Source organism: Perca flavescens, chromosome 21 (genome assembly GCF_004354835.1).
Source record: "Perca flavescens isolate YP-PL-M2 chromosome 21, PFLA_1.0, whole genome shotgun sequence".
NCBI lineage: Eukaryota > Metazoa > Chordata > Actinopteri > Perciformes > Percidae > Perca > Perca flavescens.
In genome coordinates, this window is record NC_041351.1 from 6431412 (window position 1) to 6450429 (window position 19018).

At 38.9% G+C, this 19018-nt stretch overlaps 1 long non-coding RNA gene across 1 annotated transcript in view; it reads left to right on the plus strand.

Annotated features, from left to right (window-relative positions):
- The window catches only part of LOC114548138 (uncharacterized), a 23518-nt gene extending 4861 nt beyond the window's left edge, over positions 1-18657 (plus strand). Inside the window, exons 2-3 of the long non-coding RNA XR_003691323.1 lie at positions 17588-17685; positions 18162-18657. This is a non-coding gene — a long non-coding RNA (uncharacterized LOC114548138). The remainder of the gene's footprint in view (positions 1-17587; positions 17686-18161) is intronic.
- The last annotated feature ends 361 nt before the right edge of the window (positions 18658-19018 follow it).

Below are 19018 nucleotides of genomic sequence, written 5' to 3' on the forward strand. Positions count from 1 at the left end.
CGATCGTGTATCACTGCAGTATGTCTGTTCAGGGTTATTTTTTTATTTTTATTTAGCCTTAGCTGCTTGTTATGACCTCCTAAGTCAATGTTTTCCTCACCCCTATACTTTATGGATAATCAGACCCACAAGTGATTATTTTAATAATGGCATGTAAATGATGAGCGATGTAAGTCACCCTGGATGAATCTGGTGCTGCGATGAATAATGTAGACTACAGCAGGATCCCAGGACACAGCAACCCACCCACCCCCAACCCCCTCCCATTCCTCCTTTTTACTCTGACTTTATGTATCATCACGCTGCTCTTTGTCTCCAGTTCTTATTTGCTCTCTGTCTCACTACCATCCATTTCAACTTTTCTCTCTGTCCTCCTCCTCTTCTAACATTTTCTTTGCCCCCCCCCTTCCTCCCTCCCTCCCTGACCCCTTCCCTTCAACCTCCCTCTTTGTTCCTCTGTAAAAGCATTAAGGAATTATTCACAGTGATTTTTTTTTTTTTTTTTTTTTTTTTTTCCCCTGGCTGGTCTTGAGCTGAGTGCTTGGCTGAATTGTGAGGAGCACCAAGGTTAGCCAGAGTGGCTGCTGCTGAGAGTACATCTCCCCCGTTACGTCCTACATACATCTATTTAGAAAAATTGCATCATTTCAGTTGCCTCGAGAAAGCACGCTGCAACAAAGGCATCACACTTTGAGCGGCCTCCAGCACCTCCCCCTCGTGAAATTGCGCGCCGCTGCATGACAGCGTCAACGCTGCACTTCAGGCAGAGGCTATCGTTAGTAGTAGCATGCTGCTGGTGGTCTTGCGCTGGGATTAACTGTACTAATAAAACCGTAGAAACAACGCGGCCACACCGCTGTGAAAGCTCCCCGAACATTTGGGCTCCAGGTAATCTGATATTTTATCTGTTGAGCCGTTAGCGTTTGGCAAAAATCATCATCGCTACACTTTCCTTTCATTTGTTTTAAATTCAATAAGCAATTTGTTGTATTTTAGCAGAATACTGAAAGCAGCAGAAAGTCTGAGCTGAGTACATTTTAATATTTGTTAACTTATTGTAAGTAATATCGCGATATCCAACAACGTTAAGGCATATCGCGTATTTTCCTCATATCGTGCAGCACTAATAACTACCCTGAAATTGTGTCTGATGCAGAATAGTGTCGCATTAAATTTATCTGTATCATCGTTAAGTCTAATTTGTTTAATATGTAAATAGTTATTCTTTCTAAATTATCGGTTAATGTAATGTAGTCATTGTTTTCAAAAAATAGTTCATAAACCTTCATTTGACTAGTTTATTACTGAACCCAGCCATCCTGCGCCACCCACCACCACAAGTAAATTCTCAACCTGTGGGAAGCACTGCTTTAATAACTCGATTTTAATAAAGTTTCTCTGATTTGATCCCAAGATTAACTAATGTTGCGTTTGTGTACTGGAAAGATAATATTACCCTTCTGCATGATTGATTGGGCTGATCTTATCTTCCACCTTTTCAATATTGTGGAACGATATCATCTGTTGACAGACCGAGCAGGGCTTTTCTCGCTGGTTACTTTTTATATATTACTTCAACTGAGTCGAAAAGTGTCTCCATTATTAAAATCAATAAATTGTAAGAGCCTAGCCAAATGCAGATGATCTATAGTTGTGGGCAGTGTGTGTCTGAATGCGAGTTATGGCGCTGCACCAAAGATGCCTTAAAGGGGCCGTAAGTTTGATTATAAATGCATGTGCATAACCATAACGGCAACACTTACCCATAACCGCAGCACTCGCCCTGTCCCCTATGGGAAGGTGGACAGAGTAGAGCGGGCGGGGGGAAATGTATGTATTTATGACATTGATCTGAAGCCGGATGGGGGTTGGGTGTAAGAGTGGAAGACACGGCCTGCCGGCTATTGTCCATGGCCCATCCGAGACACGAGGCATGGCGCAGAGCCGATTAGCTGACAATGAGAAGACAAGTGGCCTGTCCATCTGCCTGGTATACATCATGCAGACAGGCCAGGGCCCTACCACTTGCATTTGTGGTCCCATTAGGAAATCGGGCCTCAGTCATATTTCTTAGATCGACGCTGAGCAGATCAATGAAATGAGATGGACTTGCTGCCAGCACACCACTTGTGTCTGAGTGGGGCCAGCACAGCTCTCCTCATCTGTTCGGGAGAGGACATAGGTAGGGAGAGCCTTGCCTCAGCACTTTGCCTGAGGGGCGAGGAGGGTGAGCGCACTGGTGATGAGTCACTTCCACAAGTTGTTTATTGATCGGCTGTGGGGCATTATATCTCAGTGCTCGTTAAGTGTGCTGTCTACTCGTCTGCTCTGCTCCTTTGCATGGAACTGATCTTTGAGACGGACTCTGTATTTCTGCTGCTCAATTGGTTATCATGGTGTCAAAAAGAAAGGAAATGAACCATATAACAAGGGATCAGAGGTTCTAGTGTGTATCAATTGGGCAGGTACATCATTTATTCTGTTCTAAATTAGTTTTGCTTCGCTGGAGATGACATTTTCCTCTGGCTGATGTGGGGAAAGTGAAATAATTTCAGGCAGGGCAGAGAGAGATTTTGTTGCAAGAAATGTGCGTGCGTATAGAATGTTTTGCAGCCTATTAAAATTCCACATGAACAGCCGCACACTGTACCACTATCACAATCTGCTCAGTCTGCCATTTACACATTTCCTAAGAGATTAGCTATTTGTTTGAAAAGGCAAATCTCTTGAGTAGAGTGAGAGGGGACATATGCAAAATTGAAAAGCTGTCCTTCTAAGACAAATGACGTTGGAAAATAAAAAACTGATTTGAATAGGGCTGGGTATCACCTGTATTGAATACAAGTGCTAATACGAAACACGAGTTTTGGTACAGATTTTTTTTGTATAAAACATGTTTTTGTATAAAACCCATAAGAAGCCAAAGTTCTCAAATGTCTAAACACAAGCAGCCGTACAATAACTTTGCTCATTTATACATTCATTCTGCATTTGACTCCCAGCGTGGACATAGTTGAGGTTATGGTAAGGCTGGCAGGCAGTGGGTATGTTCAGTCATCTGCACCAGGGTAATGTCGCAACACGTGTCCTCTTTTTAATGCTTCGCTTGTCACTCATCTTTGCTGTCAATCATTTCTGTAGACTTTGCTTAATGTGTGTTTTTTCCTGAGGAATGCATACAACATCTTCAGCTACACCGTGTGTGTGACTGAGGCGACAAGTGATTGCATGTGTCCTGCAGCTTAATGACACTGGGATGCCTGTTGGCAGAACACAGGAGTAACTCACAAGACATGTTATTTTCCCACATTAAAGGGATAGTTTGGATTTTTTGGAAGTGTGGTTTTTGCACTTTTCATTTAATAAACAGTTTTCTATTTATACTCTAACCACAATGTTAGCTCTGCTACATGTAATTTCCAACAGTGTAGAATCTTGACTATATTAAAGGGATAGATTTGATTCTTTTGAATCTGTGTTGTATGAGGTACTTATCCATAGTCAGTGTTTGTATTACCTACATTAAATGACGGTCTGCACGCCCCCAGTTTGGAGAAGCAGGCAGGAGTACCAACCCTTTAATTTACATGACTACATATTAAAAAACAGTGATTTTTCAGCTTTGTGTCAGCTTTCGACCGTTAAACGAGTTGCTTACCTTTTCCAGTAATTTAGGTATTATGTGGCAATGGCGGCAGAGCTGAGGTTTGCACAGGTTACCATGGTTTTACGTCTCCAACTGGCAAGAAGGCCCTCGGAAAGATGTAAAAATTACAGCTCAGTGCGTCCGAAGATGCATAATACTGCTTGCTTACACAAAAATATGTTGAACGGTTGTGCAAAGTAGAGCTGCAAAGATGAATCGATTAACTATTAAATTAATTGCCAACTATTTTATTAATCAGTTTGAGTCATGTGTTTATGGAAATAATGACAACATTCTCTGATTCCAGCTTCTTAAATGTGAATATTTACTGGTGTCTTCACTCCTCTGTGTCTTTGAGTTGTGGACAAAACAATACTTGATGAAGATTTGAGGATGTCATCTTGGGCTGATGAACATTTTTCACCATTTTCTGACATTTTATAGACCAAACAACTAATTGACAAATGGAGAAAATAATCAACAGATTAATCGACAATGCAAATAATCGTTAGTTGCAGCCCTTGTGCATAGTACGTGATTTTGGATTCAGCAATAGGGTCATCTATAACATCTTTACCAATTCATTGTCAGTGGAGCAATTCCAGACTTTATACTTGATGACCTAACAAATTTTTGTTTGGGCACTCTAGTTTTTAGATTTGGGAGAGAGTTGTTCATTTTTACTAATATGTCTTGACTGTCATAGACCATAGGAATAACATTAAATGTGTTTTTATGTCATTGTATGTGGAATATCTCTGTTTTGCACAGTTGCTCAAACAAAACAAGTCTTCTAAAACAAGTCTTCTAAACCCCAAGTTGCTCTGTGCGTGCGTGCGTGCATGTATCAGACTTTCTGTGTCTGAGTTATCAGTGAATGCTTGAATCTGAGGTGTTGGAATGAAAACATACATAATACAGTCAGGCTAAATAAATAAATGATGAAATGTTTGTCCTGTGCTGCATGAGCGCATGTCACTGTCGTTCATAAAATATCCATGTGTGTGTGACCTTAACTTTGCGTCCATTTAAAATGTTTGTGTAGCTTCTGCTTGTCGACTCTCCACACAACAGGTAATATTAAATGAGATTACTATGAGATTGTAGTGTTAGTGTTGCTTTGGCAGAACTGTCAGCTGAGGACCGAAAAAGTAAACCTTGTTCATCCCTAGAATCTTTAATATCACAGTATGACCCAGTGAATTGAAGGAGATGGAAAATATTTAACATGAAAGTTAATGTGAAGATGTGTAGAATGATTTGATGGGCATATTCTTATATTGTACAGTATGTTTCACCACAAGGACTGCAATAAGTTGTTTAACTTTTTTTTTTGTGCATTGGACTGCAGTATATTTAATGCACTGAAGTTTTTTTTTTTCAACTGTATGACTGAATATCCCAGTCAGTGCATAATGTGGTCACAATACTTATAATAAATAATAAATTAGATGTTAAATGTTCATGTTAAGTAAAAAAAAATAAAAAATTGGCCGCTGTATCAGGTTTAGAAAAAAACCTGTATTAGTTACAGGGCTGTACCTAACGAGTATTTTCATTATCTGCCTATTAAAACATTTATTTGGTCTATAAAGTGTCAGAAAATAGTTTTAAAAAAATGGCCATGACATGTTCCCAGAATCAAAGCTAATGTCTTCAAATGTTTTCTTTTGTCAGACTTTCAACGTTCCAAGATATTACATTTACAAAACGGAAAAGGAGCAAATCCTCACATTGGAGAAGCTGGAAAAAGAGAATGGTTGAATGTTTTTCTATGAAGTTACTTGACTACCTGTGCAATGATTAATCTATTATCAAATTAGTTTCTGTCCATTGACTAACTGTTTTGTCAACTACTTATTTCAGCTATTGTTGTGCATCACGATTTCAGAAAATTGAGTTCTCAAGTAGGGATAGACTGATTATTGGCCTGTTTTTTGGCAGTTTAGCCGGAAATGTGCATGCCACTACAAGCATGTGGTTGTTGTTACACGTTCTGTCCACTAGAGGGACTTCCAACATCAGCCTGGCCTTGAAGGGGATCTATGTCATGGCGCATTGCTTTTCTGGTACGCCGCTCTCTGTTTACATTATGTTCCTCACAGCGACAAACACAAATCAACAGAGAACTCTATAAAATGAAACCTTATCTAACAAGTGTTGTAAAGGCTAACGTGGCTCGGTTAGCACAATGATACATCATGTTAGAAAACACAGCCGAAACGATTTGTGATAAACTAAGTAACAATAGTGTTAGCGACGATGCTAACGGCATTGATAACTAAGCCAAACGGTGCTGCAACTACTATTTTAGTGATTTATAAGCTACCTGTTTCTAGGAGATTGTCACGTTACTGAGAATACAGCTGTTAGAAGGTAATATAGGAAGTTGATGCTAACTGACAGCTGTAGGGCGCCGCTAACATGAACTTTAGCTGTCTCCATGAATTTCTCAGCTAATCTCCTATAACTCGTGACGCAGTTAGGAAACCAGAACGAGCTAACTAACTATTGATAACCTAAGCATTTGGCTCGGTGGATGTGTCCTCCTTCCGATTTTTCACTCCAAATAGACACTCCGTAAAAAAAAAATGTCAAGGAAAACAAAATTCTGGTGCTAGGTAACATTAAAAATATAATGGAAGTTGAAAAATGTAGGAGTGACTTACACAAGTAAATAAGTACAGTTTATTTATATAGCACTTTTCACAGATAAAAATCACAAAGTGCTTTACAATAAATTTGGAATATGATTAATAGAAGACATAAAAGCCCTTGTCTAACTAAAAGCTTGTTTACAGGTCTTCAACTGCTTTTTAAAAGAATCAACCCTATTTAAACAACGTAAAGCGAGCGGCAGAGCATTCCACAGCCTGGGTGCCACTGCCTGAAAAGATTGAGCCCCTCTGGTTTTAAAATGAGTGCGAGGGACCGCTAACATCTGACCTGATGACCTCAGACACCGGGAAGAAGTGTGTATCAGGTCAGACGTATAAGGAGGAGCTTGTCCGTGCAAGGCTCTAAAAGTAAGGACCCAAATTTTCAAATGAATTCTAAAATGAACTGTTAACCAGTGACGTGATGCCAAAACAGGTGTGATGTTTGATGATGCTTGTGTGAGTTAAAAGCCTCGCAACCTGCAGACGGAAAAAGCTCTTTCTTGTAAAAAAGACTCTTAACAATAATCTAAACGAGACGAGATAAAAGCATGGATGATCATTTCCAGTTCAACCTTCGACACCAAAGTTCGGAGTATATGTTCCTCAGTTGAAAGTAGCAGTTTCTAATTAACTGTTCGCGGAATCAAAAACAACACCTAAATTCCATAATAAGGTAACTGCTATCACGGTTGTAACTAATTTGTGCAATAATCCAATCATGTAATTGGATTACATTGTAATGTCTTCTATTTTGACGTTCTGGCGCTTGATTTTCCTTTGGCGTTGGCTGAAAATCTCTTTGGAGGGTGCCAAAACTTTCTCTGTGCAGAAAAATCCCTGAACGCTCAAAGTCCCTCTTCTCCATTTCTTATCATGAAGCCGCTGCAGAGTACAGTCTGTGTGGACTAATATTTCTGTTGAAGGTCTATCTCATTGACGTATGGTGGATAATACTGTATCACTTATGTATCTTTAGAATAGAATCACTTCTTGTGTGATGAACATAGAAAAAGGAAAGCCGAATGTAAACGGTCTTCTCTAGTATGAACTCTATTAGTTTAGGGCAGATCATTTTCCACAGGAAATGAATTCGGCGACAGAATTAAATGGTCTTAAGATGCACCTCTGTACGGAGCCCCTAAGGGGACATGAGCAAAAAAAAAGTTTAGTTTCATGTGCTCACGCGAAACTTTCATGTGCTCACACGAAACCTTCATGTGCAGAATTTTTTTTTTTAAGTTTAGTTTCATGTGCTCACACGAAACTTTCATGAAAGTTTTGTGTGAGCACGCAAAACTTATGTGTGAGCACATGAAAGCCGTATATTGATGTAGCCTGGAGCCACACTGGAGACAGTGGCAGCTAGAGAAATGACTACAGTACAGGAGTTAGTTTCATTGCTGCTTTGCTTGCAAGTTGTCACCATTATATTGTTTCGATACGACATTTAAAACGGATTTTAAAGTCTTGTAATCTGTTCCGGCACAAGGGATACAGGGATTTGGATCGGGCAATTACTTTTATTTATGAACAGCAGTGTTTCCCACACATAGACAATTGTGTGGTGGCCCGCCTCACTATCAACACCGGGTGCCGCACATTGCGTTTCGTTATTATTTTTTTTTTTAAACGCTATTTAAAATATGTTCTTCTGCATTTCCTTTCCCTGCTCTCCTCTGTCTCTCTGTCACCTGATGTCTCGCACACACACACACACACACACACACACACACACACACCTCCTCCCACCGTGCGGTGTTGGGTTTTTTAACCGCGGCAATGGTTATGTTTAGGTTACGGTGAGGGTTAGTGCCTGTAAGGCAATGTTGCTGCTTCAATCCAGATGAATATTGAAAAGTATTTTCCGCAATGAGGACCAGCCTGAACCGGAGTTATCAGTCTGAAACGGAGCTCAACAGTCCCACCAGTGGAATTAGTTATGTATTTAATTTGTTGTTTTACAGTATTTTCAGGCTTCAACCAGTGAAAAACAGGATCAGGGAGAGAAAGAGAGAGATTCGTTAGGCATTGAAGTCGAACATCTGGCCAACTCCACGGGTATAGGTGGATGTACACAAAATGCAAACCTTGCAAAACTTTCATGTGCGCACATGAAAGTTTCACGCGAGCACATGAAAGTTTCGTGTGAGCACACTTTTTTTTTTTTTCTGCTCATGTCCCCTTAGGGGCTCCGTACCTCTGAGATACGGTCCAGAATAACCAAATAAATCACTCACAGATGGCATATTACATGAGATAAGTTACTGGGTACAGTAATGAGAACAATAAATGAATGAGAGCAGTTTAAGGGTTAAACAAAAAACATACGTCCCCTGTCAGAGAAAAAAAATGTCTTTTTTTTTTTTTTTTTTTTTTTTGTCACTCAAAGGGTTTTTAAATCAAGGCCAGAGAAGAAAATAGCTGTTGAGAGTTAAAAAGAAGTTTCAGTGAGAGCTAGCTGCATCTTCGTATGGATTCAGAGTGGAGCTCTTTGATGGGGTTTGCATTTTTTAAGATGTTTTCAATCAGAGGGCTCCTGATTTCATACCAAGGTTTTTCGTTTGCTGCTGTATAAAATATTAGCCCGCTGAGTTTTACCAAGATAATTTCCTTTAAAGTTAAGGCGGCAGAGGGCGGGCGGGTGCTAAGCTGTGTATGAATATATATATACATGGACACGCACGCACACATGCTCCTCCTCTATGACATAGATTGCCATTCTCATTCCCTTTCTGCAGCTGTCCTCGTGTGTCTGCCTGGCCTTTTCCTCCAGCTGTTGCTTTGATATTAGCTTCATGAAATCTGTGTGAACACCATAGACACGAGTAATCTGCCCACTGCAAGGGCTCATTCAGATCTCTCATTTTCTTCTCATCTTTTTGCGTCCTCTCAATCTTTAATCCTCCCACCCTCAATAGAATACAAGAACTTTCAGTCATCTCTTTTTTTTTTTTTTTTTTTTTTTGTCCTAACTTGGAGCAAGTTGGGTGACAGGATGTACTGTTTTTCATTCTTTTCTGCGGACATCTGACTGTGTAGCTTTGATTAGGTTTCCTCCAGGTGTCCTGATGGACGGATTCAATGTTTTTGTCCTCTGCTCGCCCATTTTTTACGTGAGGCAATCTGTTGGGGACAAAAATGTTTCTTCCAAAGCTTCGAGCACCGTAATAAGCTAAACTGACCTTGAGCAAATCCTTATTAAATAAAATTATAATATTAAACTCAAAGCAAATCAGCCCATTAAATTAAAAATTTAATTTAAATGTACCCTCTGGCTTTCTTGTATGTAACACTTTCAATCAGTTAATAATTAGGTGTGCTCTGGAAATTGGTGTCTCGTCACAGTTTGACCTGGGTATTGAACCTCAATACTTTTATGGTATTGAATAAAAAATGTGCCCATAACACTGAGAATCAAACTGTCATGTACTTAATAGCTTGCATCAAATGTCTATCTTATTTACTTCCTCTTTGATCAGATGTTTACTGATTGGTCTCCTATTCCTTTTGTCAGACTGTGTTTTACTTAAGCAATGTTTTTGTATGTTTTTTAAAATATCATTTTTCGTATCGATACACATTGCATCAACAGTATCAAAACATCCAAACAATACACAGCCCTAATAACAGTGAAATTGTGACATGTAAACTGCTGTACAGCTCTGTGTTCATTTTTCATTGTGCAATGATTGAATGCAGATACAACAAAATGTTCTATCCAAATTGATCTGTGTGTGTGTGTATGTATACATATGTATGTATGTGTATGTATATGTATGTATGTATGTGTATGTATGTATGTATATATATGTGTGTGTATATATATGTATGTGTGTATATGTATGTATGTATATATATATATATATATATATATATATATATATATATATATATATATATATATATATATATATATATATATATATATATAAAAATTATAATTGAGATTGAAACATACGTTTCAAACATTACAGCAATGCTAGCAGCTCTGTGAGGATGTGTGGGCAACCCTGCACGTTCTGGCTCACGATTACGTGGGCTATACACTAATTATATTGCATTACTTTTCGTAGGTATAAAGCTCAGTTCAGACCAAAGACTTGTGACGAGACAAACCCGTTTTTAGAATGTTGTTGGGAGACGTTGCGGCTGTCGGAACCGGCCCGTCTCAGATCAGCTCAAGCCAGCTGATGGCGGCGCCGGCGACTCAGCTCCTCAAGATGCCAGTGGCTGGTTTTAGAATGTAAGGGTTGTCACTAGGCCTGTGACAATTATAACATAATTGTCAATATTTTCTATATCGCGGTTTCTTTGTTTAACTGCAATAATTGCTAAGGTCTCAAGGGGTATGACTGTTAAGAGTGATTTGTTGATTTAGTGAACCAAATTGTAATTAGGAATTATTGGTCAGACTGTTGAGCTAAAGCTATGCTAGTTGTTGGTGCTTGACCCAATACACCCTCATAGCAACAAAAATTACAAGGTTGGATTCAAAAATGTTTTACGATAATAAGGAGGCGTTGTTTACATCATAGGCTGTGTATTTGTGTTATTACATTATCTGGGTCACATAACAGGGATATATATATATATATATATATATATATATATATATAACCAAAAGCTGATCCTGCAATTCATAAACTTTAATAAAAAAAAAAAGTAATAAATAAATGAATATTTTTAAATTGGACTAAAAGAGACAATTATATTGTTAATCGCAATTATTTCTGTGACAATTAATTGTACAGGAAACTTTGGAATTGTTATTGTTGTTGGAATTTGTTTTAACACCCAATTGCAAAGTCAGCTGGTCAAGTCATTTACAACTAATTGTTTATATGACAGAGGAAGTGGAAGTTAGAATGGAAGTACAGAGAGCCGTTGCTATGGAGATGATCCACCGTCTCGTCTAGTCGCATTGGTGTAAACTGTCAGGTTTCAGAACATTGCAGATTGGCGAATTGCAAGTAGTAGCAAGTTTTGTCTCGTCGCGAATCTTTGGTCTGAGCTGGGCCTAAGTACAAACCGTGAATGAGAACAGCCGGTGTGTTGTGACACTACAGAAAAGGTTGGGGATCACCGGTCAGCTGGCTTCTACCTCTCGGCACCATGAATGTCACTGCATCATTTCATGGCAATCCATCCACTTGTCATTGAGATATTTAATTCTGGATCAAAGTTGTGGACGGACAGAGAGACAGGCGAACATTGATCCCTTGAGCCACACTGCTAACGTGGCTAACAGCAAACCCCCACTGACTATTTCTACAACAGTTGAGAGTGAGTTGACGCACTCGATGTTTGTGATTCAGTCGAGGAGCTCGTGTTGGAGCAAGCGGTATTGATTCAATGGTAAAGCAAGCCTGCCCCTGGTTGTTTACAAAAGATAGAAGCTAAACATCGATGTTTGGTATTGATTTCCGGCTGCAACTCCTTTCAATTTTGAGCATTAAATGTGATAATGAATTGGATGCTTCAGACCTCATTATGGTATCGAACACCAGTTGGGAGTCAGTTCTGCCCTGCTAATGGGGAGATGAAGCTCAAGTTCATGGTGTCTTCACTGAGAGCTGAGGCAAGTAGAGCATGTTAACAGAGTCTTTAGGGCCTACAGATCACCGTTGTTGATTTGGTCTTCGTTTTCCTTTGGTGTCCAAGATATGAATTCAAATAGAGGTGTGAATCTTCACTGATCTCCCGATTCGATTACGATTATCATGTCAGCGATTCAATTTGATTCGATATCTCGATGCATCACCATGCGTCAAATAAATTGTTCTATTAAAACCACTTAGGATATTTAATTCATAGCTTTTCAAGCTTTAAAAACAAAACATTCTGCAGTGCTCTAATACTAAATAAATTGGATACATAAAACTACAGCACTGATCACATGGCACTTCCTGAATGTGCAAAACATACCAGAATATGTAAACAGAAATGTTGTTAGGCCTACATTAAATTGGAAACAGAAATAATCAATTATGAGCCTGCCGATTATCGATGCAGTATCGTCCATGTCCCCGATTCGATGCATCGATTATTTGATTAATTTCAACACTTCTAAATTAAAACTACTGTTGATATGTTACAGACCTCTTTTTTGCTTGATAAGATGAACTGGACTGCATGTCAAAATATCTCCAGGTTTTGCATTAAGGATTACGAAGAACAGCTGATGTGACTGAGATGAAAGTGAAGAGAGTTTAAACCCTGAGAGACTCACTGTGACTAGACAGGCATTTAATTTAAGGCTCTGCAAAGACCTCAACAGATGCATTCAGAATTCACATGCACGTAATACTCTGCACATGAAAACTCTGATTAAAGTTTAGAAGGATGTGTTGCAGTAACATCCACCTTTCAAGATAAAATATACAATAGTTGCCCAAAGGGGGGATACATTTTCACATTAAAAAATATTCTGTATATGCTTAGCATTCAGAGGCAATATTTCTAAAATGTCAGTAATCCAAAGAGATGAGTCAGTGTTCGTGTGAATGTATTGAATGTGTCTGTGTGCTGCAGCACAGCAAGACCAGCAGAAATGATCGTCTTACTGTCAAGGATGATTACTGGCAATCATCAATATTGTCAATTAATTTTTCCAGTCATTATCATCGGTTTGAAAATGCAAATGTTTTTCAAGCCAAAAACATGTAGGTCTCACTTACTTTGTTTTCCTCCAAAGCTACAGAAAGCATGTATTTCTGTTGCAGAACGCTGTCAAGAGACACGAGAACGCTAACATGGTGGATTAACATCTTCCTCTGGTTAAAAATCTCATCGTTTGTCTATTTCAGATGAAGACCACTGCTTGGCTAAAATAGACCCCCAACAAAAAATTTAGACCCGTGAGTGTAGTTGCAACAGTTTTGCAGGAACAAGCTTGCAGAGAGGTAATGTTCAGAGGTGGCACAACAACATACAAGTAGTTTTAAGTAGAGATGTTCCGATACCGGTATCGGTATCGGCTCCGATACCGCCTAAAACGCTGGTATCGGGAAGTACTGGAGTTTATGCACCGATCCGATACCACGTAATAAAGCCCTGAAGAAAATCTACATTAAAGTAGTTTATTTATGTTCTTTTTCCGTTATAATGGACTGTCAAACTGGAGAATAAAAGAAAGTTCTGGGGCATTCATTGTTTGTGTTTGTTCATGTTTCACAAAGAGTTTAACCTGAGCCAAAGCGATAACAAAGATAGAAATCATATCACATCCATACAGGGACAGTAGTATACAGCTGTTAAAACATAATAAAATATATGACACTCTGGTATCGGATCGGTACTCTGTATCGGCCGATACGCAAGTTCAGGTATCGGAATCGGTATCGGGAAGCAAAAAAGTGGTATCGGGCCATCTCTAGTTTTAAGTACATCTTTCGTGCCTTTTTATAGGTGAGTCCGGCGGCTGATATACTGTATGTGTTGCGCTCTCAAAGGCTGAAGCCATTACTGCGGTGGCCGAGTGGGACTGTACCCATTTACAGTGAGAGTGGGAGCAGAGATGTTTGGCTTATTCGTGGTCGCCCTCTGCGACAGATGATGGTATTCTGTGTGAATGTGGAAGTTTCTCAGTCTCAAAGCACTTGAAAAGTGGTTAGGACAAAAACCATTATAATAATGTACCACTTCTGTCCAACCTCCAGTCTGATGTGAAAGTGACAAGTTGATTAAACCCAGCAGAAATTGCTAGCTTGTGATTGCAATGATCAAACTCCAGGATTTCTTCCATTGTAATCAGAAGAAATGAAAAGCAAACATAAGAGTACCAAGCTAGTAAGAGATATGCGTGGTGGCGTCTTCACCATTATCCCTGTGATGGGAGATTTCTCGACGTCAGTCGTAATGTAATATAAACATGAGGACTTAGTTATGAAACTAAAATTGATTTCGAGCAGAAGCTTGTGGCTCCATTTTTTTTCTGTTCTGTTGAGCAGTTGACAACAGCATAGCATAGAAGAGACGTCTGGCTGTTGGATGAAATTTCATTGAAAAGTTAGTTATTAGGCCTACTAGTTAGTTATTGTCACTCTTTGAAATAAATAACTCATTGATTGCAAAATACTTCAGTTCAAATTGGAATTGGGTGCAAACACAATCCTGGGATTGCAATTATGATAACAAAGCGCTCACTTTGACTACATACTAGATAAACAAATCTGCTGGCAAGTTGCAGGGGGAGTTAAAATACCCTGAAAGGAAAAATTATGTTAAGAAGCAATACAAACTCATCCAAGCAGAACTTTTTTTATTGCACTCAGCATTCCCTTTTTTAAATTGAATTTGATGTTTGCATAATTAGTTAGTCTGATAATGTAATGCATGTAGGAAAGTAAAAAAAAAGATAATGTTAAATGCATTTTGACAATTATTTTCCTACTCGCATGAAGAGCAACAAGATGTTCCCCATATTCTGCTCTCACCATAAAATGGAAGAGAATACTGATGAGCACCATAACCATTAACTTTTATGTAAGACCATTTAAAGACAATCAGCTGTTACGTGAGGCCCGGTATATTGGTCTTTCCACATGGGTCAATACCACTGGTATTCCTCTTTGAAGCTGCTTGTGCTTTCATCTCTTTGCACCCACGTGCTTTTGGTTCTCTTCCTCCCTTTGCCTCTCCACCCTTATATGTTCTCCAAACAGACGGCATTTGATGTAGGAATTTTCTGTGATATATGAAGACTTGTGTAAAAGCGTGGCTCAGATTAAAAGAGTGTGTTGTTTGCAGGCGGTTGTACTGTATGGAGTGGGAGGGCATACAAGCCCTGAAGACAACAATGTTCTGTTGAAGTAGATCTGAGTCTGAGTCAGAGAGGCAATTTTTAACACTGTGTGTAAACTCTATCTCGAAAATGTCTTCCATGAAATTGCACTCAAACAATAGACAAAGCTGTAAACCCCACAGCCAAACACAAACAAGTTACTAGTAAACACATCCATAACTTATACATATACTGTATATGTATAAGTAACAAAAAACTGCGGTAGAGAAATGCCAAACGAACATTTGAGGTAGATTATAAACTGTCCACCAGAGAGAACTGACAAGTTTATTTTTCAACTGTAAAATGTCCTGATAAGTATTAGTCACACTGCTTTAAAAAAAAAAATTTATTATGTTAATGCAAAAAAGAAACAAACTTTATTATAAAAAAACTCCCAATTATTGTTTTCATCCTCAGAGATTAAGACCAACTGAGTGCTATGTAAAACAAGATATTAATGTGCAGTGGATAATATTGTCTCTAAACATTGTTTATACAAATATAAAAAGTGTGTGTGTGTGATAGGTTTGTACGGTAAGATGATTTGGCATTCTTTTAAGGGAATTGTTCTATGACTGATTTAACTTCATCTTTGGGAGTTCATAAAAGAAACTGTGCCCCAATCACCCCACAAAGAATCAGCCGGTATTGTCTGCCGAGGCGATACCGGCTGATTATACACAGCAACAATGAACCTCTCCTCCGTCTTGGCTCAATCGGGAAAACTACAGCCAAGCGGGTTCAACCACACACACTGCTTTGCTATTGGTTGAGGGTGCCTTGCTCAAACTTCACCAGAGTTGAACTCCACGCTATGCGAAATTGCTTTGCCACCAGAAGCAAATGTTTTATTCGCCCCTTTGCTCACATAGAATGGAAGCGAACGGGAGGCAGATACTTGTCCATGTTAATTTTGCGCATGTGTGACCCACTGTAGCTTTACACCTGGAATTCCAGCTAAATACATATAATTGGATAGTAGAACGGAAAACCAGCAGCAGCCTGGGTCAATTACCCAACACTTAACCCTCTATAGCAACTCATCAGCCTGAGTCAGACAGAGGCGATGATTCACAGGCTAAATGGGTGCAGGTCGTTGTTGTAATGGACCTCTGGGGAGGCTCTCTCCGTTTTGACTGACACCTGCCTGAAGGACATATACTGTACTGCTTTAATGTCCTCATGTGTACTGTATTCATTGGCACCCTTACGGCGTGGTATGTGAACAGAGTTGACCTCCTCTCTGCACAGCACTGTGGCATGATGCAAAGCTCTGCTACTCTGTGAAGGACACAGAAGCAACGGCTGAAAAACAAAAGCTGATCTCCCAATCCCATATTCCCCATACACGCTGTGGGAAATTTTCCTTTGTCTTAATCGGTTTCTGCTTCGTAGCCTTACCCATTTAGATTCAGTTGTTTGTAACAATTTGTTACAAATTGATCCGAGACTAACTGGTGAAATCGGCTAACTAATGTAATAAAGGCTTGTTTCAATATGATTCTCCTCCCAGCCAAATATAGGAATCCTCTAATAAAAAAGGACAGAAAAGCAATTCATAAGCTTGGAGAAGATATGAAAGTCATAGATGCAGCAGTAGATCTGTGTATGAATGCAGATTTAGATGTGGAGAGGAGAGGCAGAATGAGCACTGCAGCCACCATTTAGAAAGTAATTGGATGATTCCGAAATGTTTCAAGTGAATAGCAGCAGTGTAGAGATGAAAATACTGTTTTAAATTATTAAGGTTAAAAGGCAAAGAAGACAACTTAAGTACAATAAAACGAGTAAATGATCAACATTTTTGTCTGATGGGTAATTTCAAGATTTTCAAGCTGAAAGTTATAATGCAAGACGCCTTATGCTTCTGTTTTGTGTTAAGTATTCAAATGGTGAATCATGAGATAGCTTTTATTCTAAAGCAGGCACAGGAAATGCAGTGTATTTGTCACTTAGTTTTCACTTACAGGGTTTCTACAAGTTTCACCAAGTCAAATTTTAAGACTTTTTAAGACCATTATGAATGAAATTTAAGACCTTTATCAAAACATCAACTAAGCCCTAAAGTCAAGCCAATTATCGTTGAACTTGAGCTGAAGAATAAAATCTGTTTGTCTGTGGTACAATCCGAAAGAGACTCACGAGCTGATTGGCTGCAATATAAGTTACATGTTGGTGTCATTTGTAGTGGTATTACAGCAAAATTATATTTGGTCTAGTGAAAGAAACAACTACAACACCATGGAATAAAAAAAAAGAAAAAAAAAGAGCATTAGAGGTAGCGTTGAATTGACGTAGGAAAATGAAGACCTGTTTAAAATTCTTTAAGACCTAGAACACAATACTTTTTTTTAAAGACTTTTTAAGGCCAAAACTTTAGATTTAGAAATGTTAGGCTTTTTAAGACCCCGTAGAAATCCTGACTTAGAAAAAGGCAAACAAAAAAACAACAAGATATGGACATTTCCAGCTTTTATGTTTTTAAATGTTCTCCAGAAAAAACTACCACAGTAAGCTGTGAGATGAAAAACTACGGACAAACGGGCGCCTCCTGCGGTTCATAAGAGGCGACACACCTACAACACGCCATCAAGGTAATTACAAGACATCCTAGTGTGTGTAAAAACTACTGGATGAGATCTGCTCGCAGGTGCTCATCGCATGTTTCTGTATGGGTCTGCAGCTGTATCACTGCTCTTCTTTACGTTTAGTTTTTTCTGACCGAAAAAAGAATGCGTTACACAGCTTGATGTGTGTTAAAGTTGTAAAAAAAGTTAATTGACCAAACCATTAAGAGAAAACAAGCTTTGGTCGCAGACTTGTTTTAGAGCAGAGTTCTTCTGCAGCTGGGATTCATGATTAAAGTGGTTTGTGTATTAGGCTTCTACTTTGCATTTTTCTATCCATCCATCACTCCATCTCTGAACAATCAATTGAAACTGAGGGGTTTGATTTGTTCCTTCAGTGATTACTTTTTTTTTTTTTTTTTTTTTCTCTCGAATCGCAGGAGTAGCTTTGCAGTAGCACTCAAGCCTTGTCTTGTTTTTCATTTTCCTTTTTTTTTTTAAAGGGTGTAAATAACAATCTGGGACTGATGATGGAGATTGGCGAGGAAAATCTCCCTGCGACGTCCGAGATGGCTGGTAATGAGCAGCTGTCTGTCAGTTGATTAGCAAATCCATTTCAGAACAAATTATGGCTCAGACCATCACACAACATAAAGCTACGGAGAGGAAAAAATCCACCTTGTCACTACTGCAAAGCCCCATCACCAAGGGACTAATATTGGTCATAAAATACAAAATCCTACAGCTGGCACCTGTAAGAGCAGACGGAAATTATGTTTTCATCTAGATGGCGTTTGGATGGTATTTTTTTTTTTTTCCTGGATGCTCTCCACCTCTTGAATTTTAATCCTCCCTGCTTGTTTGGTGAGAAATAGATGAGTGAGAAATAGACGGAAGGAAAGTGATAGGAAGAGACAAGTACTGTATGTAAATGTGGTCGTGCCAGTAGAGCTTTTTTATTTTGCTTTGAAAATAAACACCCAAGTTGAAACAAACGGAGATTATCCTTAAAGAGATCCTTGTATGCTTTTTTCACACACACACACACACACACACACACACACACACACACACACACACACATACACACACAAATATCTTAGACTAACCGCTATTACTGATTGCCATTTGTCATCAAAATCATGGATTTGCTTGCAGAGGGGGGGAAGTAAATCTGTGCAAACATTTTCAACTTTGTTGAACGAATTTACGCCTTTTGATCAATAGCAAGTTGTCTTTTATAGTGCTGACCTCGGAGGAGACGGAGAGCCGGGCAGTTCAAAATAGAGGACAGTTTTGTAAATTTTCAGCACAATTAACTTTTATTTAACCCTGTATAAACTGGTCCACAAAAGAGCTA